The 18,287-nt window shown below is 40.5% G+C and overlaps 1 long non-coding RNA gene across 3 annotated transcripts in view; it reads right to left on the bottom strand.

The window, feature by feature from the left end:
• The window catches only part of LOC138413624 (uncharacterized), a 100,990-nt gene that overhangs the window by 56,930 nt on the left and 25,773 nt on the right, over positions 1-18,287 (bottom strand). For 2 of the 3 annotated variants that reach the window (XR_011246028.1, XR_011246026.1), the window contains exon 2: positions 11,656-11,764. This is a non-coding gene — a long non-coding RNA (uncharacterized lncRNA). Of the gene's footprint in view, positions 1-11,655; positions 11,765-13,275; positions 13,391-18,287 lie in introns of all 3 variants that reach the window. The other variant, XR_011246027.1, reaches the window with a different exon arrangement.

Genomic DNA, 18,287 nt, shown 5'->3' with positions numbered 1-18,287 from the left:
ACCTGTGTGACTGCTCCTCTGTCCCTCATTACAAAAGCTTGCACAGTAACTCAGGCCTGCTCTATTGATCAGCAAAACACAGCATCCCTCAAGTAGAGGAGAACAAAACAAGCCGATATAGCTTTCAAATGTTTTACTGCCCCTAGAAAACATCAATGTATATTAGTTTACATGGATGGCAACTAAAAAAAGCAAAGCAAAGAAGACAGAGGGAAAAAAAGATGGCTGCCGTTAAGCTGCTAGTCAGTGGAGCCAGATTTACCATTTCTATTTCTACATTTTCCCTCTGCAAATCAATGGGGGGGGGGGGGGTGAGTTCATTTTCTCCGACATCAATACTGTGGAGCCCGGTACAGTTCGCTGTAGCCTCCAACTGCCTTTCATCCCGGCCACACTGGAGCTGCTGGATGTGAGTGTTTGACGCTCGAGGTAGTGGCTGCCATCCCCACACAGGATCAGCTCAGGCTCACCTTTCCACGCTGTAACCTTACCCCCGCATGGAAGAAGAGATGGAGGCAGGGAGGGAATTTAAAAAAAGAAAAGCAAAGCATTTGCTGACCTCTCATGAGTGGTTCGGGGCATTGTCTATCTCCTTTGTAGTCTGTTGGTGAAACTTTCCAGGACCTCTTTCCACTTCTCGCTCAGCGGCAGGATGTTAAATGTTGGCCGGCGAGCACATGTCCTGCCCTCGCATCTTACTTATGGAGGTGTTCTTTTGTTTGAGCAGGGAGAAAGTCTTTTTAAACACCCTTGGAGGTGCACGGGACCCTTCTTCTCCAGCATTTCCTCTAACCTCGGCCCAAATCTTAAAGCAGCACAGGGGGGAGAAGTTGAAGAAAACTGGCAAACTGGCCTGAATTGCAGCGCTCAGGGGCAGCCCCAACCTCCATCTCAGTACCCTGACCTCACCTCCTGCATGGGGGGGGGGGAGGCGAAGGGTAGAGGTGGTCGATGCGGTCATTAAGGAGGTCTGTGGAGCAGAGGGAGGGAGCACTTGGCACACAACTTTGAGATTCTGGTCCAAGGTGCTCACAGGAAATCATGCCTCAGGACAGGAGCTGTGTTCACATGACCTCTGTTTGATGCTTGCCTTCCTTGTGTTTTTTTATTTTATTTTTTTTATATAGTTTCATTCTTTTACAAAAAGAGGGCACATGTGCAGCCTCTGAAATCAATGCGTTTAATAACTTTGAAGTCGCTTTTTTTTTTTGCGGAAGGTTTGAAAAACTTCATGTAACTAAAATAAATATCTTGTCTTTGATATTTATGATGGACACAACACCGAGACCATCTTGATAATCTGTTACCTTTGACACACTTTCTTCCAGGCATGTATGCACTCTTTCATTTTAAGTTTATTTTTGAAATATTGATTTTGTATAAATCTAGAGGTCTCTTTATAAACTGATGAAACAATTCAGCAAGGGATTTAAAAGTATCTCAACACGTTCTCAATACAACTTTCATTAATTTTCTGTTAAAAACCAGACAAAGCAGAATAAAGCAGGTGGCTGATGTAAAATCTATAAAACTGGCAATTGATTAAAAAAAATCAATTGAAATCATTTGGGAACAGTTTTGGTCAATCCCAGTTCATACAGATTGTCAAATTTCCCTTGGGGAGGTGGTTTGGACATAAGTGAGAGATTGTGTATTTTAACATAACTGACCAGACACAGGGTCACTTATACTTGTTCATTAGATAAAGTAGCCAATCAGGCAAGACAAAAGACACAATAACAATACAGAGCGACTTCACAAGCAAAAAAAAGATATTATGTTATACTTAATTAATAACTATATGTATTTGATTTTCTACATATGAAAAACAAGATTCAATAAAATTAACGACTATCATTAAATTGAATTACAACATTTTTATTTTCATCTGTACCTTTATGCAGAGGTTTTTTTTCCCACAAAGGTCCGTGCATATGAGCAACATATTGCTGAGATGCCGACCCTGCCACCTTTCTAATTAGGCCTAAGTGAAGTGTTGTTGTTGTCTGTGAGCCCCCTGCCCTCGCCTGCAGTTACCTGCTCCACGCCACAGTCTGCCATGTTGTGTCTGTCCCCCGCCCCCCCATCCTGCCTTGTCCAACACCAACCCCCACACACACGTGAATTTAAGCCCGTGCCCACCTCCACAACTCCAGACAAAACATATGTCCCCCCTTTAGGTAACGTGTCCGGGTTCACTCACAAACACTCACACACACACACACACACACACACACACACTTCTGAGGCAGAAAAGACTGAGGAAAAAGCTCAAGTAACACCACTGCTGAGATTATTTCCTTGCATGTGACACAAAACTGGTGTTATAACTAATCACATCACTTCAAATGAGTGTTCGATTTCCCGGTACAATCTACAGTCGTACACAGTCTGAAACTGACTGATTTTATGATGCATGACAACATGGGGGCAACATTAGCATGGACCGGGAGAGAAAAAAAAAATGGCAAATGAAAGGGATATTTAAATTTCTGCACCCTCTTGACACCCTCTGTCAAAACCTGACCTCTCTTTTGTTGTTGTTATTTTTACCCTACTCGTGTGTTGTTTCAACATCGCACACATGTGAGGCTTACATCACAGAACCATAGACTGTATATAAAGCACAGAACAGATGAGAGTGTCTCTTTTTGGGATTTCCTGACAGGAACAAATGTTTCAAAATAACACTTTTGCTGGAAAATGTTGCCCAGAAAAACCAGCATGTAAATCGTGTGCATCTTTATTAAACGCTCACGTATTCTGTCCTTGTATGTCTCTGTTACACACACGCACACACACACACCAGAATCCACTTATTCACTCACCTCCCTCATTTGTGATTTCACCATTACAGACATTATGTGTGTGTGTGTGTGTGTGTGTGTGTGTGTGAGAGAGAGAAAGAACGAGTGACTGCATGTGCATTTGCAAGAGAGGCTCAATCTGACAAATGTATGTGGCTCTAAGTCGCAGAGCAAAGACCCAAAATTTATGTAAAACAGCAGCAACTCCCGATGCGTATTTCTTTTTAAGGGATCGGCTTTGATTATGGGAGCACATCCCCATTAAATATTCTATTCCATTCTGCACATTCAGGCTTCAGGATAGATAAAAAATCAGACCAATGTACCTGGAGCTGTAATCTATGGGGACAGAGGAGAGACAGGTTATACATGGAGGTGGATTAGTTGGTGATGGGGGAAAGGAGGAAAATGAAGGTCTGTGGCTCGGAAAACACAGGACCAACAAATATTTAGTCTCAAGTTTAGCCTCTCAATCTTATCCAAATTATTTATTGATATTTCATGTTTGTTTTGGCTCCAGAGTGGACATCAATAATTGGGCAGTAACCAAAAAAAAAATCCTACCAAAAATGACTTCCTTCAAATTGTTGCTTAAAATGTTTATTCCAAATAAATAAAATGTTTGGGTATCCCCCCAAATAATGGTTGAGAACGGCTGATGTATGGACTTAAAAATGACAACAAAGAAGTGAGGCAACCAGATTATCACTACATTGTCACTGTAATCTAAATAAATTGTAATTTCTTGGAAAAATTTACAAAAATTAATAAAATGAAAAGAAATGCAACTTAAAACAGGATTGTTAAGTGTAGAATAACTATTTCTGAATTAATTTATGTAAAATCTAAATCCTTAGCCTTATCATTGTGTACATGTGTCTAATGTGAATGAATGAAAAAAGAATATAAGATTCTGCTTGTTAAGACATCTTGGGAACAGGATTAGAAAATAACCACCATTACAATGTATTTGATTACTTTCAAAAAGTTGTATTATCATATTAGATTAACTGAAAATATCAAAATAAAAACTAAACTCATGTAATGAGTCACAGTTTGTCATTTTGTCTTATAGGAATTATTATTGTGCAAAGTAAACTCCAAATTAAGAAAAAAAATGATTAGGATTTTAAATACTGTTCACTAGAAACATCCTAGTGTGACACATCAATTAATATGAAATCCCATATTTCTATTTCTTGTTTCGAATAGTTTCTTATCAAGTATTTATATGGTAATATTGTTTAATCAAAGCAAACTATGATGAATAACTAAAGTTTTTGAATTAAAATAAATGTTCACACACTTTTCATATTTTTAGACAAATTCAATTTCATAATTTGAAAGTCTGGGAATAGAGAAACAAAGAAAAGAACTGAACATAAATCATCCACATCCGCATTTACATATTACAGATTGGATGAATTGAAAATACACTGAGTGGTCTGTATATATATAGAACAAATATAATATAAAAATGATCATTAAGTATAGAAAACAAAATCAATCCTAAGATAATTATTTTTTAATTAGGAGCTGGTGTTTTCATTTTAATTATCTTGGCAACCTCCTGCACGTCGCTGTCCGTCAAAGCACTGGAAGACGCTGCCAACTTTTGATTTATTTGATTTGATTTAGTTCAGAGGTAAATTAAGTTCAGTTCTCCTGCATGTGAAGCCCAGACACAAAGGGGGTATGTGGAGACACAAGTGGGGGAGTGAGAGGGAGAAAAAAAGGAGAGGTTAACAACTAGTCAAGGCGACCAGCTCCCTGTATTTCCTTCAGTACTATTCAAAGCGACACAAATGTCTGCTTCGGGAACCTATTGGATTCCTGTTGATAGCCGATGAGATAAATATGCCGAAGCATTTGTCTGAGAGACGGAGAAGGTGAGGGAAAACAAGGAGAAGGTGAGGGAGAAAGAAGGAGGTGCAACAAGCACGCATATAATCAGAAGTTGCTGGTAATGTGCAGGCATTCACCCATTGGACGAACATCTTTCACTTTATTAGCATGACAAAGAACACAATCATTTTGGATATGCCTGAATGCCGTTTTCATTAACTTCCCAATGATTTATTAACAAAAGTGTCAAGAATGCTGTGAAAGCTTCAGGCCTCGGCAGAAACCAAAAAAAAAAAAGGGGCAAAGAAAAAATGAGAAAGTGAACAAGAAATCATAAAGCAAAGCAAAGAAAGAAATGCCATCTTCAGAAATGAGTAATGAGAGAGCAAAATAAAAGCAAATAAAGACAGAGAGGTGGGTAGCAGGGGTGAACAAAGCAAAGGGTTAAAAGGTAGATGGGTGTATAACAGCAGATCCATTCTAATTGTAAAGTATATCCAGTTGATTATGACATTCATTAGGTTTTAACACAGCTCATTCAAACTGAGACTCCCAGCTGGGAAACATTCTCCAGTCGGCTAATAGGGAATTCCATCAGCCATAAAAGAGATTGAGGCTCATATTTTATATGCTGCTTCACAGACTCTGCTCATACTGAAATACTTTACAGAAAAAAGAACATCGGGGATGTGTGTAAAGCCACTGACCTTTACTCTCTCTGACTCTGTGGACCAGATCATTTAATACTCATGAGATCTTCAGTCTTAGTACATATTTCTCTCTGTCGTGACCTGAGCTTGTTCCCTCTGTTCTTTTGTTAGGCCCTGTCTGCTCAGACCTGGTGTTAACATGCGTCCTGAGAGATCGGATCACAAGTGGACAACTCTAAGTTCGTCTGTTCGCACTTGGCATGAAACAGCATCCTGAATGTCTCCTGCGACCACAGATCTCGCTCAGTCACTCCGTATGCAGATCATCGCTCACATCATTTGTGTGTGCGAAGGCCAGTTTGACTTTACAGATGTGATCGAACACTTTTTGTGTGAGTGTCGGTGTGTGTGCGCCAGGAGAGAGGAAGACAGCGGCCTGAGTCAGGAGGGACCGAATGAATGAAAGATTTTACCCAAGAAAAGTACGTGAATTATGTTTAAACTGTGAAGTAAAAGTGTGATCGGACGTCAGATGAGTAGGCCCATGTAGGGCCCTGGATGCATTCACATTCCCACAGACTGACTGTAGTCTGAGTGATCGGAGGTCAGGATGAATTCTGACCTGAACTTAGAGCTGACCACTTGTCATCAGATCACTCAGGAGTCTTCAGTTGACATGATGTGATGTTATTCTTTATGAAGGTGATTAAGTGTGGATAATTCCACCCTCACATTCTGCTAGAACCCCGCCCCTCCCTCCCAACATAGAAAGGGAGCAATGATCTGTAGGTTGCGCGGCTGTGCTGCTGAGGATTGTGTGATGTGGAGTGACCACTGATCTCCTGACATTGTCCGGAGTCTAGTGCACGTCGGAAAGCAGCTGTAGAGTCTGTTGGACGTCACTAAAAGCACTTTCCCTCGTTTAGTTCTGTGTGCGTACCTGTTGTACCTGGAAGAGTAGCTTGAGGCTGTGTCCGTGGGGTAGTTTCACTACATAGATGCTGCATTTCTGTTTCCAGCAGTTGGCATTAGCCCTAAAAATCTTGTTAACCCTCTGGTCCTTTTTGTTTTCTCTCTCCTGTCACATTTTACTCAGCGTTGACTCATATTTCACTGTAACATAAATTCCTGCACCTCTGTGGAAACAGCACAATCATGTCTGCAAGTAAAGAAGTTCAAAACCTCTTGTGTGCAGTATGACACAGTTATGATGCCATAAATCATTAGAAAGTGAATTGAAACCGGGTTGTTTTATTCTTATTATATATATCAAAAATGGAATCAATATATACAACAGGAATTCACACACTAGTCTTTCACTTAGCTACACTGAGGCCCTGTTTACACCTGGAAGTCATTCCTGAGCTGATCACAGCTCGGATGGACGGATCGAAGGTGTGAATGGACCCATGACACAGTTGAAAGGCTGAGTGCCTAAACTGAGCCCCCTGGCCCTCATTATATCTGTAGACACTCCTGGCAAAACAAAAAACTCTTAGTACTTCTAAAGCCCGAGCCACACAAGGTGTGTTTGCAGCGCGTGATCTGCATCTCACAGGTTAAGTGTCTTTTCTGCTTGTCTGCAATGTGGGTTTCTGGTACGGCTACCGTATTTCTGTGAATAAAAGTAGCCTACGTACAGTATGAAGCTGCACATCCTCCTGTACTGCACTAATAACAATAAAAAATACGTTAAAACACATAAATGTATTCAGTCAATAGAAACACTGGAGTGTTTTTACTTTGGAACGTGCACAGGAAGTGTTGCAAATATTTGTTTGTGACAAATTTGACGGATAGACATTGAAACTGCATTCTGCTGTGAATCGCGTAGATAATAAGTGAGACTCTGACTCTATAGAAGAGCAGTCGCTCACCAGGACAGTGTGGCTGCTCTAATCTGATTGCATGGGCACTGAAATGAAAAGCAAGACGCTCTATGACACACACACTTGCTCACGCATCCAGTGTGGCCCATGGTAGTTGTATGAACTGTTGACAGATCATCAGTTATTTCATTTATTTTTGTTCGAATTGAACTTCTCAGAAATATGTATTATTGACCAACAAAAGCAAAATACCATTAAAATTATAATAAAAAATGAAAAGAAACCTCAGATATTCCACACAATGGGAGTAATGTTGAAAGTGTTTAAGAGCTACTCAAAGACGTGTATCAGCTTCCACAATGTGGACATAATATTAATAAGTAAAATGAGAAGGTAATATTTTACACAGAGCTCGGTATGAAACTTATCACATGAGACTTGCGCTGCATAATCACACTGAGAACAAGGAAATACGAGCTGAAAACCAAAAATGATTCTCTCGCTTTCAGTGTTTCCCAAAGTACAGTATGAGTGAGTTACGAGCAGCAGGGACCATAAATGAGTCATGGACCTGTTTCATTTGGATCCCCTTCTTGATCATAGTGTGTTTTTATGAGTACATTTTTCATTTGGGGTTCTTGGCTACGAAGGTGCAACAGCTCATTCCACATATAACACAAACAGCAACAATGGAAAGAAGGAACTTTACTCTGAGGAGACAAGTGTTTTAAAAGATTGAGCTTTCCACCACTGAGCTGATGAACGACCCACCACTCTCTCAGTTCCATAGAAGAAGAAAAAAAGAACAGCCAGTGAAAATAAGCTCAACTGTGCAATTTAGAGGGCCTTATAAATCAATCCTGGTGAGTACACATATTTCTGTGTGGGGAGAATTTATATGTTTAATTACCGAACACAGGTGCCAGGCTCTGGCTTTACTCATTACAGTAAGATATATGAATGGCGGAGAGAGCCCGGATAGCGCAGGACAAAAGGGAGGACAAAGTAATTAGCCATCTCTTATTTAATGGGACCCTTCCTCAAGTCGTCCGCGGCTCCTCGTCCATGCGCTTCAATTCAGAAGTCATTTCATAAAGGACCACTGGTGGCAGGTAGGACCGCGGCAATTACACTGGCGGGGGAATGGAGTCGGCTGGGATTGAAAATGAAGTGTTTAACACTATGTAATGTTTGATTGCCCAGCTTTTCTTAGCCCAACGCCCCCCCCCCTCCCCCTGCCTCCCTCCCCTTCATCTCAGATGGATTTTCCCAGAGAGATGGAGAACCAAACACTGGGATTCCCAGCTGTGTGGGACGGTGCTGCAAACGCCTTTGGCCACAGAGTGGTCTAGGTTGGTTTTGGCTGCATGTGTGCGTGTGTTTGTCCAAAGCATGAGTTTATCCTCCCATGGCCTATAAGTGGACTTGGCGGAGACTGAGTGTGTGTATGTGTTTGTGTGTGTGTGTGTGTGTATAGTGGCATTTACAAACAATAGTCAAGATGCTGGCCACTGCACAGTCGGTCTGTGCCATCTAAGGACTCTGGACTTGTGCCAAGCAGGGCCGTGCCAAAGAAAGGCACTGTCCACCTGAGGGGGGGGGTTCAGCTCTGTTTCAGTAATATCAGAAGGATGAGTGTGTCTCCACAGGGGATGGATATATTAACTCATATAAAATCTAATCACAAGTATTTATGATTTAGCAACACACACTACAAATAGTCATCCAGGTATATTTGAAACAGGAAAACCTGAGGCACCATCTACAAACTAAAGATTGTAATTATTTGATTTGATTGAAGCAGATAGTTCATGAAAACATTTGGGTTTTATTGTAACTAATTTGTCTTTGAAACTGCATATGGCTGGAAAACAAGTGGATTCAGTTCGATCCCCAGTCTTCTCTATCTGCATGCCGAAGTGTCCTTGGGCAAGATGCTGAACCCGGAATTGCCCCTCATAGAACAAAAACAAAAAAGTGCTGCTAATAGAAGCACTGTATGAATGCGTGTGTGATGGGGGATTTTCACAGTTTCCCAGATGTTTCCAGGGTCAGACACTAATGCCTTAGGCCAGATGTTTTTTGTGCAATCTAAAGTTATGTCAAAGAACAACATTTGCTTTCTTTGCATAATTGTTGTTGCAGTTGGATTTAATTTTCATACGTACTTTATTCCAAGCTTTGTCAGGCCCACAAACCCATGGGTTAAAGATCAGTATTGGCTATAATATAAATTCTCAAATTGTAATCATTTTTTGCTAAACTCAGCCCACTGCATTTCTTTACCAAAGTAAAGTAAAGCTGCATGTCAATGCATCTGCAAGGGATTGAATGTATTTGTATGTAGAAAACCTGCAGCTTCTTGTCATGGAGCATGACTTTTAACAGTTGAAATGACATCAACACAAAAATAATCTCTGCAGTTCAGACAACTCTGACAGACTAATACATCTGCTCTCGATTTAAACGTGTCACATCAGTATGATAAGTCACAGTCTCCTGGTTAATTTATATTATGTCAATGATTTACACTGATCAATTCCATAGTTCTGAACTAAAAAATATAGTATTCCAAATGAAGTAACCTACAGCTGTTATTTAAATGCTGCTAAATGTTCTGATATTTAAGCCACATTTGGGAAAATAACAGTATCAGATCACACTCAGATTTGGTAGATACTTGAAGGGCCTCACCAATAAATGATTATATTGTTATAAAATTGAATAATAATGAAAAAACACAAAAAATAAAAAGAAGGACAGTTTACGAATTAAAAATAAACAAAGACACAGAGCAGTTTATAATATATATAATTACTATATGATAAATCCTGAAATGGATCTTCAGTAAGAAAACACAACTTTCAGTATGAGCATACAATCTAGTGTCAGCAATCTACAGTGGCTGCTTTCATAAACCTATGTGAAGATAAAAACAAATGCAGAATAACAAGTGTTTGGGGATGTAAACCAACCCAGACCTCTCATCACCTGCTCTGGCCGCTTAACAGCAAAGCAAAGCCACAGGCAACAGGCTTGGCTTCTCATTCTCACTCTGTCGACATACATACACACACACAAGTCATGTTGAGTTGGTCCAGCCAGCCTGGGGGCGTTGGTTGGCCAGGGTATCCCTCGGTGGACACCACTTGGCTGCTGCTGACCCCTGTCTACTCGCCATCTGGCCACAGGCTTGCAGCAAATGTGTGCATATGAGTGTGTGAGGGCATGTCTCTGGCACATGCCCCGTTTGAGTTGAGAGCTTTTGACCTGTCTGTTGAGGGGATGTGTTTGGCTCATACTCAGACATACAAACATTTGAGAATGTAGCCAACGGCCAGTTTGGCCCGAGCAGCCGTGTTTAATGGGATAACACTGGTTGAATTAAAGCACCCGATGTTGTCAATCTGTCTCAGAGCCAGTTAACAGCCACTGTTCTTTGACAGTCTGGACTCAAGGTGGACAGCCTGTGGAAAGTAGCAGAGGACTACGCACTGATTGCACTTGTGAAAGCAAAGCAAATGCTGCCATCTCAACTCAGGGCCCATCCACATTAAGATGGCTTCAATTAAAAGCAACATTCTCTTTATGCTGTTTTCACCAAAGGCTAAGAGTTGCACCAAAAGATTTCAAAATCGTCTCAAGAGTGGAAAGAACTAAGAATGCTGGCCTTGAATTTAGTCGGGGCAATAAAAATTTAGTTTTTTGGACAACTATGATATATGGCAGCAGAACAACAGCTTTCTGTGACCATCCAAGATAGGAGGTTTATATCAGTGTTGAGTTGTAGAGTTTAGGGGTAACTCCCTTTTTTGTGGACAACTCGATACACCCTTGGCAGCAGCGCACCTGAGACACCATTGGGCAGCCATTGGGTGGCAACCTCTGTAGAGAAAGAAGCCGACAAGTTCAGAGCCTGGCGTGGCTGGAGGGCACCCCACACAGCCACGTGGCTCTTGTGCTCATTGGTGGAATTCATCTGGAAGTTTGGCTGAGAAGTGTGAGTAATCCAAAACCTCCATAGACAGACAGTTTGTCCTTAACCCTTGATGCCCTACACAGCAGAGACTGAATTAATACTGGGCAGATGTTTACATCTATTGTTAAACCTGCAGAAGTTTTACCAGGTTGGTGTTAAGTTTTGGTCATGTAACTCAATGGCAAGATTACAACTGGCCAGAATTGTGTCTTTCTTTCTGTCCAGCCTATAAAATCAAACCTTTGACTCTAGATTTGACGGTGCACTGTAAATCGTTTTGGTGTGTTATTGCTTTTAACTTCTCTGAATATCATTATAGTCACATCTCCTACATCAAAACTGATTTCCAGTTAATATCAATACATCAACATGGTACAGTACTTTGAACAAACAAAAGTATTACTGTATAAACTACCACTGGCGAGGTGACAGATAATTGGAAACAAAAATGGGAATCTGGTAATGCAGGTAATAAACTTGAATGTAAGTATGATGGGCACCAGTTCAGAGAGCCAGAGAGATATAGATGCAGAGTTGGCACGTACCTCTACCTGGTTCAGATCTGTTGGCACTCCTCCAGTCAGCGTGCCACCCCGGCTGTCATCTCTCCTCCCAGTCCTCCCAACCAGGCTCCCTGCCCCATTTACACCAACGCTGGGGACACAACCAGAAAGGCACCAGAAAGACAAGAGGAGGACCAGTCACTAATCAGGTCGTCACCACATCAAACAAAGGAGTAGTTTATGCTGTAAGCTGATGCTAGGTGGTAATACCACAATACCTTTTTAACATCATTGGAAATAATGCAATTTTAGGAACAAATGCAATTTTAGGAACAAATCCTTAAATTTGGTTTGAGTCTCATCCAAGCAAGAGGTTAAAGCTGAATATAATCACACCCTGAATGATCCATTTCCCTCAGAATGAGGGGTTGTCTCCGTGGTTTATGGCAAAGTAAACCAGCTTGCATGGTAAATGTTGGTAAGGTTGCTTAGTAGCACTGCTTGATGTAAACAGAGAGCACAAACACTAACTACAGCTTTGTTTTTTTTCAATTACTTTGCAAGTCTTAAGCTAATTTCTCAACATTTGCAAAGTAAAATGTGAAACCCTCCATGTTTGTGAACATATTCAGAACATTGTAACCCAGTATTCATTGTTCCCTCCCACAACAGATTCAAAGCATGACTGCTTTTCCTACAGTAGAAGAAAGGTATTATATTCTGTTTTCTCATTTGTAAGTGCAGTGTGCAAATTCTCAAAGATTCAAACACACGTGCAGTGGCTGTTCTAAACATACATACTGTTTGGAATGTTCTGTTCTCTCTGTCTTTGTTAATGCTCCAGAGCTACTTCAGAATTGTTCCTTGCCTTTATTGAGTCCTCCTCAAACAGCTCTACAATGTACTGTCACTTTTTATTGTTTGTGTGCAGAGATTTGTATCAAAGCTTATATATGCAGAGTGAAGTTAGACACATTTGGTGCCTACCTGGTTTACCTGCATTTTATAGTCAATGTTTTTGTTATCTTTGTTTGTGTGTGTGGCTTATATGTAAGTAACTGGTACTATTATTTTTCAGACATAATATGTCAGCTATTTCAGAGGTCTGTTCAATAATCGTCTTCAGACCAAACGTCACAACTTTTCAAAATGTAATCTCTGTAATTCAGCTTCTTATGTAGCATTATAGCAGTTACACAAATGTTGCGCTTTTACTTTGAAGATACATTACTAAAGGAGGAAGGTATTCTATGATGCTGCCATGATGGAGATCAGCACCCATGGATGTCTACGTCAGTCAGACAGGGAAATAAAAATAATAAAATTATCAAAACGATTTTGCGGTGATTTTGACCTGTGGTTTGCTATCAAAAGAGATAAGAGGTGGGTAGGAACAAGCCACTTGTAGCAACTTGAACGTGAGTTTCAAAAAGGCATTTCTTCTTGAACCAAAAATTTGAAATCATGTTAAACATGTTGTTCTCCACAACATTAGCCAGAGTAAGGTGAAGGGTAGCATGCACCATGTGGTTCACCAACCAGTCTTACTCTGCCAGATGCTAACAACAGCTAACATTAACTGTTACATTTTATTTAGCTTGTGTTTGCCCTGTTGGGTCTCAAAGATTAAATTCACTCTAACTTTTCTTTACTTTCACTTACTGAAATAATTTTACTCTTGTAGGCACAGCCACTTTGTCCGATAAGAGTTTGATTGGCCATGACGGACTAAGGCCCTGCCCAGTGTGAGCATGGTGTTCCTCAGAAGGTGTACTTTCTGGAAAAAATACAGCAAAACCATCAGTAGTTTTACACACACTGTAACTTTTCCATTATTATTTCAAATATGAAAATATTGATATGAAATTTGATATGTGTAATGTGAACAGTATATGCAGTGTGTATATTCTGAGTTTGACCTGATTTCAATTTCAATATTTACCAATTGAGACATTAGATATGCTGATATTATAGATAAGACACGTTTACGACACATTCTGAGAACGTTTTCAAAGATGAGGTAGAGATTCATGCCCAAAACAAAAACATGAGAAACATGTCTTAGACAAAGATATCAAGACACAATATTGCAACACCAGCTTTTTTCCAATTAAGTGGTCAAAGGAAGAAAAGGGGGACGCTTTGTTTGCACAGTTAAACAAGTCCACCACTGGTGATAGTAAAATATAATCATGTGATAAAGTTATAAAAAGCATAGCTGAAGGATGTACATCATGGAGGCATTCTATTATAATCAGAGTATGAAATGCTGAATGAAAATGGGAATATTCTTGGGATATTCATGTTTATTACCCATATAAACAGCTTATTAGGAAAATTGGCTATTTGGAATAAGGACAAAAATCTCAATATTTTGTACATTTAAATCTAGTGACTGAAACCCTTACTTCAAAAAATCTAATTATTTTTGGAAAAAGACAGTGGAAAAGAAAATAAGAAGAGTAGCAGATTTAAAAGTAACAAAACCGATAAAATGAAATAAAATCTAATCCTCGTTATTTGTGATTTTAGAATGAACACCTTTTTTTAACCCACAAGCACGCTGTGATCCACCTTTACCACCAATACCGACATTGTTCAGACACAATAACCTTAAAATCTGGTTGAGATCCAAAACTTCCCATATGTAATATTAAATATCAAACAATGTGGCAGGAGGAGGAGCGACGAATTCCCAAAACTAATCTAGTATAATCAGGGCACTGCCCCAGTGTCCTGAGCCCATATACACTAACTAACACACACACACCAGCATGCTCCTGCCTACCCATAACCCCCAGTGTGTGGGTGGTGGTGTTCCCTTGACCCACTTAACACATCTGGGTCAGCTGTATTCAACCACCACCCATATACACACAAACACACTCACACACACAAAGAGACAGAGAGAGATTTTAACACAGACACATGAAGAGACAGAGAGATATTTTACACACACACACACACAAAGAATGAGATAAAGCAGATGGGTTTGAAATTCTTTTTTCACCTCTCATGTGAGTTGTATTTGTATAAAAATTATGGCTGATCCACTGCTCATTACTTAGAAACGATGCACATCCGCATGTGCTAGTAATATATTATAAATATATATGAAACTTAAAGTAACTGGCACAGTTCTCTATTGAGTATTTAACAGGTTAAACATTAAATATTGCTTTTGTTTTTTCAATGCAAGATATATTTTTTAATGATACAGACAAATGTATTATGACCCTAAAACCCTAAAATGATCTTCCACCTCCTTGGAGGCACTCAGCAGACCAGTTCAAAACGGTCCAGAGTTTTACTCTTATCCAGTCTGTGCTGAGTTAGAATCTCTCAGGTCATCATCCTGCTGGAGGAGCCGAGACATGTGACTGAGACGGCTCAGTGTCAGAGAGCTTTGTATGTTTCACCACTGGATACCTCAACATCTCTGATGTCATTTGATTTAATTTCATTTGATTTGATTCCAGGCTCCCTGTGCCAGACACAGCAAAGCAACTCCATTACATAACCGAGGCTCCTCCATGGGGAGGGTTCTTTTTTTTGGAAGCTCCTGAGTTTGTTCCATTTGTCCAAAGGGCAGAAGCTTTGAACATTTGCTTCTCAAAATTTCTTTCAACAAACTCCAGTTTTTTTCTTTCTCCTCCAAAAGTGGGGTCTTCCTCAGTCGTCTTCCATGGATCCCACTTTCTGTCAAATAGTGATGAATGGTGTGACCAGACACCGTTGCACCTTGGCCTCAGAGGTCAACTTCTATCTGCTTTGAGGTTTGCCTTGGCTCTTTTTCCACCAGTCAAACTTTCCTTCTGTTCAGTCTGTGGTCAATGTTCCTCCTGTGGCCACATTCATGGAGGTTGGCCATGGTCCTGCAGACCCTAAACTTCTTAATGGTTATAGCAGCTGTGGTCAAAGGAACATCAAGCTGCTCGTAGATGGTCTTGTTGCCTTTATCTCAAATAAACTTGGCAAATATGTTTTTCCTCCTCTCCTATTTCCTATTTAAAAACCGATTATATTGACCGAAGATAGTCTGCTTGAAATATCACAACAATCCACCTATGTATCACCACTTCAATGAAGAAGCAATAATTTTATCCGAACAAAGGTTCTTGGTAGAATAAGCAGAAATTCAGCTCTTTTTGTGGCTTCCTTGTTTTACTCTAAGGCAAAGCAAAGGTGAATGGGTCCCCATGAAAAAAGAGCATCTAATCTTGACACACTTCAGGAGGAATGGAGCATGGTTTCAATGGGGTTAGAGGGTAACAACAATTTTTGCCATGTCTTTACATTCTCTTATGTGCTATCTATAGCTCAACATCCAGAGTTCACCAGTCATTGTTTTTTATCCGAGTCAAAATACCGACAGACTCCTCTGAAGGCCCAGCTTCAGCTAGGGCAGACGCCAAATGCACGGCCCCACTTCACTGTATATAAAGAGCACTGTAAGGCAAACAGATCGGAGAGCCACAAGGTTGTCTCGCTAAGGCACGGCGTTGCCTTTTTGCAGAGGCAGGAAGTGAGAAAAGGGCACATGAAGAGAAGCGGTTAGGCTCTTTAAACGAAGGGGTAGTACTGCCTGTATCGCTTCCAAAAATAAAAATGAAGAAATGAAAGAAAAAAACTTTTTAAGTGTGTTTGTGTTTGAGGCGAAGGAGCAAAGGTGTGTTTTTGCGTTTGAGGCAAAAGGCAGGAGTATCTTCTGTGTGCGTGTTTGTTTGTGTGTGTGTGTGTGTGTGTGTGTGTGTGTGTGTGTGTGTGTGTGTGTGTGTGTGTGAGTATGGAAGTCCCTCTTGCCAGTTTTAAAAAACAACCGTAGCCCAGGTAAATGGCATGCTGTCCTCTGCACATGCCCGGTGGCTTTCTCTTTCTCTTCACAGGGAAGAGTTCAGAGGGCCAGTTAGCACCATTCACAGCAGACCCCGAGGCTTTAGTGAAACACACACACACTCGTGCACACACTCGCACGCACACACACACACACACAAAGATTTCTGTAAGCACACCAGGCCGCAAACACATTCACACATGATCAGCGGCTCTCATAAATTCATGCAGCAGCAGTTATACACACATACTCACATGTGCACACTCACACACACATACACTTGGCCCATGGCTACAGTGTTCAAACGGCCGTGATATTGAAATCCAGCAGTAGGGAGAACAGTGGGTTTTGCTGAGGTCCAAAGCAGGTTATTGATCAAGGTTAGTTTACTGTGAAAACTCTGCCTGTGGCCAAAGGCCATTCACACCAGAGGAGAATGTGTGTGCGTGTGTGTGTGTGTGTAAATGTATTGAAACTTTATGCAACACTGCTGCTATGCTGCAACTAATGTGCTTGAGCTGTGCTTTTCTCAGCTAACGGAGCTGGTTTTGTGCAAAAGCTTGTCACTACAGGATTATCAAACTTTGATTATATGTAGACACTCCTGGATAATTCATTATTTATGTGAAGTCAATTTAATAGCTACATCCAAATATTGTACGGTCAGAAACCTGTCTGTGAAGGGACATCCGTGTCTGTCCTTGGTCCCTTCTCTTCTTTCAGCACTGGAGAAAAAGCCACATTGATGGTGATCCGTGTTTGTCCATCGATTGTTTTCTTTTTTAGACTGTGATCCGTCCTATGAATGCGGAGCTTCTTTTTTTATCTGCAGCATCAGAACCTTTTCTTGGACACTTCCCAGGTTTTTTTTTTTTATTAGTCTACCAGCAGCTTTCTCTGATGCAGTTCCTATGTGTTCAGCTATGGCAAATTTGCAGGTTCACAAAAAAGGCAATGCTACTGGTGCACAGTGTGGGAAGGTTGCCACAGAGAACGGAGTTAAATGAATACAGAGATCTACAATGTCTAATCAGCACCCTGTGAATGGCTTTAATGTAGTGGATGTTCATTTAAGTGTTAAAGTCCCACAGCCCTGTTTTGAAAGTTTATTTCAAATTGTGATGAATTCCAGATGTTTTCTGGTGATGTTCATTCTCTTTCTGTACTACCACATACGTAGATAATTAATAACATGGGGAAAATGTTGCTTAAAATTGTAAAAGTTCATCTGCAGTAGCCCTGACTCCAAAAAACCCCAAAAATGACTATTCAGGCCTCAAATCAGTGGTGTCATGTTTTTTTTTAAAGTCATTTAAAGGTCAGAGGAGGTGAGTGCGGAGAGAGTAAGGAAGTCAAATGTACATTCCCCTCTCTAAACACATCAGCCGCTGCCAAGATGCCCTCTAGCAAGGCATTTAACCACCAATTGTTCAGTATGAATCAGAAGACAGCTATTCTTCTACTGGGGCAGCTGCCTTTTATTAGCAAGTCAACGGCAATAAAATAAAGTGAGTTTAGCAAAACTTGAAGCGGATCTGTTTAAAGAAAGTGAGTACGGAGGTGCGAGTGATAAGGATGTGCGTGGAATAAGTCCTGCTGCAGGTCACTGCGTCTTTCAGTTCATTTGCCACAACACGGTTTCTATATTGCAAAGCACAAAAGTCATAGAAAAGCTCAATTAAACCAAGTTGAAGAAAAACAAAATAATTATCTGATTTGATGTTATGACCAGTCTCAGTGGAGTGAAGCTCTGACTAAGGTTCACAAGCAGAGCTGTAGCTAGTCAGGAATTATTTTTTTATGTTCTGCAAAAAACTTCAAAACTTGGCTGCCACTCAGC

This window comes from Paralichthys olivaceus, chromosome 14, assembly GCF_024713975.1.
Source record: "Paralichthys olivaceus isolate ysfri-2021 chromosome 14, ASM2471397v2, whole genome shotgun sequence".
In the NCBI taxonomy this organism is placed as follows: domain Eukaryota; kingdom Metazoa; phylum Chordata; class Actinopteri; order Pleuronectiformes; family Paralichthyidae; genus Paralichthys; species Paralichthys olivaceus.
Note: the sequence above shows the minus strand (reverse complement) of the source record. Positions and strands in the feature narration are given on the sequence as shown.